The sequence below is a fragment of the Panulirus ornatus genome, chromosome 9, assembly GCF_036320965.1.
Source record: "Panulirus ornatus isolate Po-2019 chromosome 9, ASM3632096v1, whole genome shotgun sequence".
NCBI lineage: Eukaryota > Metazoa > Arthropoda > Malacostraca > Decapoda > Palinuridae > Panulirus > Panulirus ornatus.
This window is the reverse complement of record NC_092232.1, coordinates 4,654,786-4,666,314: the sequence shown is the minus strand read 5'-3', so window position 1 is coordinate 4,666,314 and position 11,529 is coordinate 4,654,786. Positions and strand designations below refer to the sequence as shown.

At 46.8% G+C, this 11,529-nt stretch overlaps 1 protein-coding gene across 3 annotated transcripts in view; it reads left to right on the top strand.

The window, feature by feature from the left end:
- Nucleotides 1-11,529, top strand: part of sff (sugar-free frosting) — a 337,418-nt gene that overhangs the window by 170,631 nt on the left and 155,258 nt on the right. The gene's annotated exons all lie outside the window — the stretch shown is intronic.

The following is an 11,529-nucleotide window of genomic DNA, read 5'->3' as shown; positions in this document are numbered from 1 at the left end:
ACAACATACAGTATGGTCATACAACCCACAATATGGTCATACAACATACGAAGTGGTCTGGTCATACAACACACAGTATGGTCATACAACATACAATATGGTCATACAACATACAATATGGTCTGGTCATACAACATACAGTATGGTCATACAACCCACAATATGGTCATACAACATACAAAGTGGTCTGGTCATACAACACACAGTATGGTCATACAACATACAATATGGTCATACAACATACAATATGGTCTGGTCATACAACATACAGTATGGTCATACAACCCACAATATGGTCATACAACATACAAAGTGGTCTGGTCATACAACACACAGTATGGTCATACATCATACAATATGGTCATACAACATACAATATGGTCTGGTCATACAACATACAGTATGGTCATACAACCCACAATATGGTCATACAACATACAAAGTGGTCTGGTCATACAACACACAGTATGGTCATACAACATACAATATGGTCATACAACATACAATATGGTCTGGTCATACAACATACAGTATGGTCATACAACCCACAATATGGTCATACAACATACAAAGTGGTCTGGTCATACAACACACAGTATGGTCATACAACACACAATATGGTCATACAACATACAATATGGTCTGGTCATACAACATACAGTATGGTCATACAACCCACAATATGGTCATACAACATACAAAGTGGTTTGGTCATACAACACACAGTATGGTCATACAACATACAATATGGTCATACAACATACAATATGGTCTGGTCATACAACATACAGTATGGTCATACAACCCACATATGGTCATACAACATACAATATGGTCTGGTCATACAACACACAGTATGGTCATACAACACACAATCTGGTCATACAACATACAATATGGTCTGGTCATACAACATACAATATGGTCATACAACACACAATCTGGTCATACAACATACAATATGGTCTGGTCATACAACACACAGTATGGTCATACAACACACAATCTGGTCATACAACATACAATATGGTCTGGTCATACAACATACAGTATGGTCATACAACCCACAATATGGTCATACAACATACAAAGTGGTCTGGTCATACAACACACAGTATGGTCATACAACACACAATCTGGTCATACAACATACAATATGGTCTGGTCATACAACATACAGTATGGTCATACAACACACAATATGGTCATACAACATACAAAGTGGTCTGGTCATACAACACACAGTATGGTCATACAACACACAATCTGGTCATACAACATACAATATGGTCTGGTCATAGAACACACAGTATGGTCATACAACACACAATCTGGTCTTACAACATACAATATGGTCTGGTCATAGAACACACAGTATGGTCATACAACACACAATCTGGTCATACAACATACAATATGGTCTGGTCATAGAACACACAGTATGGTCATACAACACACAATCTGGTCTTACAACATACAATATGGTCTGGTCACTTAGTCAGATTAGGCAAAAAACTGGTTCTCATCCTTCAAAATAAACAATTACGTTGATTGTATATGAGAGAATTTGCAGTCTGGTAGTACTGTCCCATCCCCCCATCCAGGGAGGGGTAGATTGAGTGGGATATTCCCTTAGTTAGACCGGGATTAGTAATGGTAATTTGTTTGGCCTGGGAGAGAGAGATAACGGCGATGGTTTCAACGCTCAAAAGAAAAAAAAAGGACCAAAAAAAAGAAAAAGAAAATATTGCTGGCTCCAGGTCGACGCCGGAGCTGGTAACAATGACGCATCGCCCCCCCCCTCCTCCCTCCGCCTCCCTCCGCGGGCTGGATTTTCCCGCGCTATTTGCATAATTGAACTTGCCTTCAAGACTTTCCAATTGAGATTTATTTGTCCACCCCTCCCTCCCCCTTTTTCTCCCGGTGCTTCGATGGATTTTCCATCGTTCTCGGTTAGGAAAAAAAAATAAATCTCTGGGGGTCATTGAAAAGCGAAGAAATTCGTGGCGAGTGGAGAGAGAGAGAGAGGGAGACAGCCAGCGGCACTTTGCAACTCGCTCTCTCTCTCTCTCTCTCTCTCTCTCTCTCTCTCTCTCTCTCTCTCTCTCTCTCTCTCTCTCTCTCTCTCTCTGAGCAAATGTCAAGAGGCCAATTTATCATCAGCGTAATTTGCCGTGAGCTCGTACTTAAGATGTACCATTAATTTTCCTGTAAAAAAAAAGAAGAGAAAAAAAGAAATACAGAAGAAAGATGGAAATCCTCCTCCCGCCGTGTACAAATGGAGGGAAAAGCTTTTGGAGGGATCGTTGTTATAATTGTTTGTTATGCTATATGGTAAGGCCAGCCTGGTGTCATTATTTGACGTTCAAATACACGCAAAAAATAACGGATTTATTTTGTGTGTTTTTTTCAATTTTTTTGTGTTAGAAATTTGAATTCTTTTTTTTTTATGAAGGATTGATTATTTAGATTATTTATATATGTATTGATGTTCCCGTCTGCTTTGTAAACAACCATTAGGCGTCACTTCGACGAGGCTGTCTCGTTCATCGTCAGCGGACGGAAAGGATTACAACAGCCTTGCCGAGTACTTACCTTTTTTTTTTTTTTTACTCCGCGAGAGGAGCCCACCTCACCCTGCCCCTGCGTGGGGCGCACAGCCTCGAAGCTGCGGGATGCCCGTAGAAGGAGTCCTGAAGGTATACAACTGACTGAATGTTTATGTATACATGATTACCCCCAGAACCAGTTCCTGTAGAAGGTCCTGTGGTGTTACCCAGAGCATTTCTGAAGGTTCCTGCAGCTCCAAGGCTGCGCTACTCCCAGTAGCAGGGATATGTATACTCCCTTGGAGTGAGAAGTTCTTTGACGCGAGTATACTGTCAGTAATTATAGCCTCATTAAGGTGACTTTTCACACACACACACACACACACACATACTAAGTCACGCGCACCACTGTGACATGTTGCAATATCTATCTGTCTATCTATCTGTCTGTCTGTCTATCTATCTATCTATCTATCTATCTATCTATCTATCTATATATATATATATATATATATATATATATATATATATATATATATATATATATATATATATAAATATATATATACTTCCCAGAGGCATCCCCCGTATTGTGGCCTCTTTGGGGCCCATACACACCAGCCAAACGCTGCGATTGGCGTGGCAGTGCCGGGGAGGAAGAAGGATGGTCCGGTCGGTTATTCAAAGGATGATGTAAGGTAGAGCGGGTCTTGCCCGGCCCCCGTCATCACAAGGGACGGCCGGCCAGCAGGCGGGCGGGGCCCTTTTAACACGCCACCTCTCACTGTGGTGGCCACAAGGGCGTAGTCGTCCTCACGCGTCTGTTGTGAGTCGGTGGTGAAATGTGGTAGGGAGGAGACCTAAGGCTTCGCTTATGTGACTGTGGTGCGAGACCAGACGCGCTTCCGTAGGGAAATAGAATAATCAATTTTGTTAATTATTTATCATGAATTATCGTCATTAAAGAGAGGGAAGGCGAGAGTGTTTGATTCCTTCCCTCATCAACAGCGACATCCAAGCAGGCTCTCCCTACTTCCTGAGAAACGCCCGACGTGTGATGGCCCGAAATTGTATTGGAACAGCCAAAGTTGCTTCCAAAAAAAGGGATGTTTTTTTTTTTTTTATCCTCCTGCAGTTTTACTGACCTCTGGGTGACCTCAGTGGTCTGATGGGGTGGGTCACGCGAAGGTGGGGTGAGGGGTCACTTGCCTCCGTCCTCACCCATCCGCCGCAGTTAGCGTGTAGCGCCGTGGGGAGAGGTCATACCACGCAGACCTGTTGTCTCGTACGTGGTACGTGTTGCTGTGAGGCCAGGTCACAGCAGCCAGCCAGCGGTACGTGTTGCTGTGAGACCTGGTCACAGCACCCAGCCAGTGGTACGTGTTGCTGTGAGGTCAGGTCACAGCAGCCAGCCAGCGGTACGTGTTGCTGTGAGACTTGGTCACAGCACCCAGCCAGTGGTACGTGTTGCTGTGAGGCCAGGTCACAGCAGCCAGCCATTCTATAAACATGTTATGGAAACGACATCGCTCCCCCTGTTAGGTCAAGGCGTCTTCGCGGGGGTCGCAGGTCATAGTCAGTAGGACGAGTTTGAGACGCGATCTTTTGAAGGAGAGGGGCGTGGGTGGGGGAAGACTACGACACAACGCAACGTCTCCTGACGAAGGAGACCCGCCAGGACGACCCCACCCACACGCTGAAAGACGAGGTCCTTGGCCACCTGCTCCTCCTCCCTCCCACGTCTGCCTTGCCTCCATCAGCACTTGATCACGTATGTTGAGGAGCTGCCGTGGAGGAGGAGGAGGAGGAGGAGGAGGGAGGGGTAGCTCCAGCTGTGTCTCGAGGAGGGAGGAGGAGGAGGAGGAGGAGGGACGGCCTGGGTCGGTCGGTCGGTCAGCCTCCCCCAGGAGCGAGGACCACCACCGCTCCTCCTGCTGGGTCCGTACTATCGACCAGATGTAGAAGACGATTACGGGGCGAAGATGGATGATGGATGGATGGATGATGGTCTTGGTTCCAAGGGCGTGCGACGGGTCATCCAGCACCTCCCGCGAGGCGCTTTGGATGACTCTCCCGCGGAACCGACGGATGATCGTGTTGTAACTGACGGATGAGGATTGCCCCCGGAACCTATGGATGATTCTCTGGGGGAATACGTTTTGATTTCCTCTCTCCAACTGAGGTATGACTCCAAGGTAATGTCGACCATATATATATATCGATACCTTTTTCTTAAGGTTATTAGCACTACGATACGAACCTTGAATACAACGATCCCGACCCCTGAGTTTGATGGCGCGACGTGTGCTACAATCCATGACCGATTTGATCAAGAACCAGGCTAACATACTGGAGAGTCGTACCGTCGTGCTCAAGGGTCGTACCGTCGTGCTCAAGGGTCGTACCGTCGTGCTCAAGGGTCGTACCGTCGTGTTCAAGAATCGTATCGTCGTGCCGTCGTGCTCAAGGGTCGTACCGTCGTGCTCAAGGGTCGCACCGTCGTGCTCAAGGGTCGCACCGTCGTGTTCAAGGGTCGCACCGTCGTGCTCAAGGGTCGCACCGTCGTGCTTAAGGGTCGTAACGTAGTGCTTAAAGGGTCGTTCCGTAAGGCCGAGGGTGTTGCCACAGACGTCACGCGACCCGCAGTGGCAACATCCCGCGATATACCTCCCCAGCGTCAAGATGTTAGGAACATCCACAATCTTTTGTCCACTTGACGCTGTAAACATAGGGGAGACGGAGGGATCACTGCCCTCTGGCGGCCAAAAGCTGAAACGCGTCAGGTCATGAGAAGGACAGACAACAGGCGTTAAGGGTCCATGGCAAGGTAGAGACATGATGATAAGGCAGATCCACCAACCACACCCATCCACCGCTCCCTCCGGCTCAACAGCTGGCAGGAACAAAGCTCAGATGGAGCACATGAGGGTATACTGCTGTAGAAAGTTCATAGGAAAGTGTGAATGGCTGTACTATCCTGCAGGATACGCAGAGGAGGAGGAGGTGAAAAACGAGTAGGAGGAAGAGAAGAAAAAGGAGGAGGAGGAGGAGGAAGAGAAGAAAAATGGAGGAGGAGGAAGAGGAGAAAAAAGGGGATGAGGAAGAGGAAAAAAGGAGGAGGAGGAAGAGGAAGAGGAAAAAGAAGAGGAGGAGGAAGAAGAAGAAGAAGAAGAGGAAGAAGAGGAGGAGAAAGAAAAGGAAGAGGAGGAGGAAGAGGAGAAGGAAGCATACATCCGAAACAAAGGAAGAAGTTGGAGTTTGTGTTTACAATATACAGTAAGTTTTTATACTCCCTCCCTGAACTATTTATCGGCTGATACCATTTATAGTTCAAGTATTTGTTTAGTCTTGGTTTAAAAGGTTCCGATAGCCTTTGCCTTGACAATAGCTAGTGGTGGTTTAGTCTTACATTCTACAACTCTACATCTACATCTTTCCTTTTAATCCATGTCGTTATTTTTGGTTCCTGAGTCTTTTGTCTCATGTGGAGAAACTGTCATCAGCTGCGCTGTCGGAGTTGTTTAGTGTTTTGAAAACAATTTCGTCTCTGGAAGTTTGTGTCTTTTTTTTATAGTGAAAATTATTGTAGATTTCCGAGTTATAAAGTTTAATTTCCAGGGACGAATTTAGTTTTGTTGCTTATCTTTGTATTCGTTCTAGATTTACTCGTCTTGGATCACGTTTGGTGACGAGAAGCGAACCGCTTTCTTGAAATGAGTTCTGACTAGGGCGCTGCCGAGAGAGAGAGAGAGAGAGAGAGAGAGAGAGAGAGAGAGAGAGAGAGAGAGAGAGAGAGAGAGAGAGAGAGAGAGAGCTGGTCGGGTGGGAGGGATAAAGAGCTCAGGTTTGCTGACAATACGAGAACGTAGAATGAATCAATACCGACCGTATCTCGAAACAGAAGAGGACAAGTGAATCGCTTTCAGAAGGGGTTGGAATGTATCATGTAACGATGAAGCTTTTTTTATATGGAATCTAAGAGCATTGTACCATGCAGCCCTACACGGGGTGTGTGCCAGGCCCTTCGTCGTCCACTATGAAAAAAAGAATTTGAAAATGGGCGGGGGGGTCTCAGCTCAGTCCTAATTGATGAGAAGGATTCGGCTCATTTCAGACTTTCTCCTTCATCTGTTAAGTGCATTTGGCTCATTAAGGATCTATGTTTAACTCTTGAGATATACTCCAACATGAGGGGGGTGCTGCCCTGCTGGAGGAGGAGGAGGGGGAGGGGGGAAGCTCAGCTGATAAAGGCAATTAGAGCAGTGTGGCTTCGTCGACCTTGATCCAATTAAGGTACGATTATAAAGCTGGTATTTTGACATAAGTTAATCACACTGTTAATTGCTCATTTATTCTCCTGCGTTGATCCGAGGCGTAGCAAGTTACTGTATGGGAGAGGAAAGGTTAGACAGGAGCAGACAGAGGTAGACAGAAGGAGGCCTAGGTGGACAGAAGGAGACGTAGGTAGACAGAAGCGGACAGGTGTACAAAGAAGCTGATAGAGGTAGACAGAGGCCGACAGAGGCCGACAGAAGGAGACAGAGGTATACAAAAGGACACGTAGGTAGAGAGAAATTGACGAAGGTAGACAGAAGCAGACATAAGTAGACAGAAGCTGACGTAGACAAAAGCTGATAGAGGTAGACAGAATCAGACAGAGGTACACAGAAGCTGACAGAGATAGACAGACTCAAATAGGCAGAGAAGAACAGACATAGGTGGACAGAAGCTGACGGAGGTAGACAGCCACACTGTGCCGCCGCTGCTAATGGTTTCCCTAAGTGCCGACACCTACCCGCTACAATTACTTTGGCCCGATGACATCCCTGGTTCACCAGCGCCCTCAGGTCTCGTAGGGAGGAGAGAGAGAGAGAGAGAGAGAGAGAGAGAGAGAGAGAGAGAGAGAGAGAGAGAGAGAGAGAGCCAGCATGCAGGCGGCCTGGTCGATCCCAGGCAGACTTGGCCGGAAATATTATGACATCTTGCTCCAAAGCGTCAGGCGCTTCCCTCCCCTCACCACGTCCTCCTCCTCCTCCTCCTCCTCCTCCTACCCCACAAGGTCGTGCAGGTGATGTTGTGACCGTATCGGTGAAACCTCCTTCAGGAGGACGACCTAACACCTTGAGGACCGAAGGGAAATCATGCTCCTTCAGGAGGAGGATGACCTTGCACCTTGAGGATCGAGGTAAAATCATGCTCCTTCAGGAGGAGGACAACCTTGCACATTGAAGACTGAAGGGAAATCATGCTGCGTCAGGAGGAGGACGACCTTGCACCTTGAGAACTGAAGGGAAATCATGCTCTAGGGTTACCTCACCCTGCTTCAAGGGTTCAAGTCCTTTGAAACAAAAGGGGTTATAATCCTTTGTCCTCAAAGGGTTAAGTCAGTGGAGTATCAGTACTCTGTAGCCACATTCATAGTACTCAAGCGCTTGCTATCATCATACTCAGGCGGTTAAGCCGCCACGCTCAAGAGGTCAGGTCTTCCTGATCAGCAACCTGTCGTACTCGAGTGGTTAAGTAATAGTCACAAGCAATGGGGTTAATTCCTCGTACTCGAGGAGGGTGGGGGTTCAATCGTCTTGGTCATCAAGAGGTTTTAAAGTCGTCTTCATCAAGAGGTCAGGTCATCGAGGTCAGGTCGCCTTGCTGAGAGGGATTAAGTCGTCAGACGCAATGGGATGAAGTCGTCCCTCTTCACCCACACCACGACATGGGCGTCGTCTGTCCCTAGACGTAGATTTAAAGAGGTTCAAGTGTGAGCGAATCAATATACAACACTAGTAGGTTGTTAGGGTCGGGGAAGAACACACCTGTGTCATGATGAGTGGTTGGTAGTTTGTATATATAACCCGCGCCGCCAGTTGGGGCCTGGCTCATCCAACACGATTATTATTCATCAAATATTCATCAGTTCTTAGCCGCCATTCGTAGGCTGGTGGTGAGGGATGAGGTGGAGAGGGAGGAGAGGGGGGAGGCAAGGCATATCCGCCCAGGCCGCGGTCCGTGGCAGCCGTACACGTGCAACATGGCTTCACTTCGCCCACAGTTGCCTCCTCCCTCCCACCCAATCAAAGAAAAAAAAAATCCGAAGCCTGAAGTGGGTACTGGCGACTCGCGAAGCAATTTCCCGTCAGTTTCTTATAATTTTACACACACACACACACACACACACACACACACGAATATAGGGCATATGAACTCGCACTTTCATATAACACATAATGCCCTCCAACAATCAGGATTCGAACCCAGGAACTTTTGCGTGGTAGACGGGAACGCTAGGCGATAGGCTATGATCACACCTATTTGTTGTGAGACGAAAGGTATTCGATTACTCGTAAGCGAATAGTCATTTCTTAATTAGGGGTGATCATAGCCTAGCAGTTAGCGTTCCCATCTACCACACAAAAGGTCCTGGGTTCGAATCCTTCCTATACAGTGGTTGAGTTGTCTTAAATGTCCTGATCTACTGGATTAGTACTCATTATTTTTTGCCCCGGCCATTCGTTGTCCTCTCTCTCTCTCTCTCTCTCTCTCTCTCTCTCTCTCTCTCTCTCTCTCTCTCTCTCTCTCTCTCTCTCTCTCTCTCGCTCTCTCTCTCTCTCTCTCTCTCTCTCTCTCTCTCTCTCTCTCTCTCTCTCTCTCTCTCTCTCTCTCTCACCCATGCCTCAAATCTCACCGTAGTTACTCTTTTATTCTTCCTCCCTTATGTCAAGTTCCTCCTTTTCTCCCTCCTCCTCATCCTCCTCCACAACACCCCCTCCACCCCCCCCCTTCCTGGATCAATACCCCTGTTGCAACTCCCGTCCGGTCAATAATACTCACCAGCCCTTCACCACACACACACACACACACACACACACACACACACACACACACACACACACACACACTGTGTCCATTTTCACAACTCTTCCCCTCCTTCCTCCTCCTCCTCCTCTTCCTCCCCCTTCACCCCTCTTCCCCTTCCACCCAATGCCAACACCCTCTTCACCTCCCCCCCCATATCCCATACATCGCACATCCCGTTATCAATCAATATTCATGAGGATGTCTGTTATTTCTTCCTTTGATCAGTATTCATGACCTGGCTCTGCCAATATGCCCTCCTTAACCCTCTCTCTCTCTCTCTCTCTCTCTCTCTCTCTCTCTCTCTCTCTCTCTCTCTCTCTCTCTCTCTCTCTCTTCAGTCGGCCACCCTCAGCGTTAAGGGTATACAAAAATTTTCGTCGTTGTAGTCATCACAGCCGCGCGTATTGCGTGAAGGCTACGCAGCTTCCTGTGTGTGTGTGTGTGTGTGTGTGTGTGTGTATGGGGCCAGCAGCGTGGGCGTGTGAGTGGGGAGAGCTAATGCTGGGGGCTGTGGTGCGCTCCGCTCCAGCCCATGGGGTCGGATGGGAGTGAGAGGGTTTGGGTGGGTGGTGTGGATATACATACGTCACAGACATACGCTAGCATGGCTACTACGCTATGCCCCTACGACATTCGCTAAGGGGTGTGAGGGGCAGAGCCGGCTTCCCGTATCGCCGTTTTGCTATGCAAATTTGATGCGTGTGTTGATTACGATGATAGTAGAGTAGTGTGTGTGTGTGTGTGTGTGTGTGAAACCTTTACATGTAGAGAATATTTGAGGAAATGACATTTTTGAGTTCATAATGCTCGTCACGTAATGCATAAAGAGGAACACATGAGTTTGGACGTAACATACAGTAACGCTAGTAACGTTAACACGCGCGAAATCGCCAAAAGCGAACATTTCAAACCTCCAAATTTCGCGTTTTCAACAGCTTTAAAAAAAAAAGATGGTACCGATGCGCGGGAATGGTAACGATGCGCGGGCATGGTAACGATGTCAAACGAGAAAACAAGCGTTTCGGCGTCGTACGTTCTTCCCATTTTCTCCGTCTCAATGGTCTCCCGGATGCGTCTTGAAATAGCGTAAAAAAAAAACGGAATATGGCTGACGAGGGAGCGAGGATATGTACTTACAGTACACTCTCTTTAATACGTTCAGATGATAACGTCTTTTATTAGACCGTTACCAGCCAGCCACTACTGGAAGTCCAGACGTAACTGTGTCGTAGTCTGTGATCGCAGCCTTCGTGCAGCCAGCATCCAGACGTAACGTAACTGTGTCGCAATCTGTGAACGAAGCCTGGTCATCGTAACGGACGGAGAATGTCGGTTACGTAAGGTGAATTAACGTACGCGTTGCATGGTGGCGCTGGCCCGAGGAAACGTAATTGTCTTGGACAATCGCATGTTTACCAAATGGCGTCCTAACTACGTCTCTTCGTTGTATATCAACTGACTGTTGTTATACTTCTCTCTTGTGGTCTCCCCTGATGATGTGATTATTACACGAAAGTGCACTTGGGAACTTATCGTGTTTCATTTTCCCCGTGGACTCATAGGAGTATATATATTTTTTTTCTTTCATACTATTCGCCATTTCCCGCGATAGCGAGGTAGCGTTAAGAACAGAGGACTGGGTCTTTGAGGGAATATCCTCACCTGGCCCTCTTCTCTGTTCCTTCTTTTGGAAGAAAAAAAAAAAAAAAACGAGAGGGGAGGATTTCCAGCCTCCCGCTCCCTTCCCTTTTAGTCGCCTTCTACGACACGCAGGGAATACGTGGGTATTCTTTCTCCCCTATCCCCAGGGAAAATATATATATATATATATATATATATATATATATATATATATATATATATATATATATATATATATATATATATATATATATATATATATATATATATATATATATAGCCACCAACGAGTTAACTATAGCAATGTATATAGACCCACCAACTCTAACGATGTACATAGACCCACCAACGACTTTAACGATGTATATAGACCTACCACCGACTTTAACGATGTATATAGACCCGTCGGTGATGACGCCACACCGGGAACGTAGTCATAATACCATTGTAAGGTATCGAACACGGCTGAAGTTGTCAGTTAGTC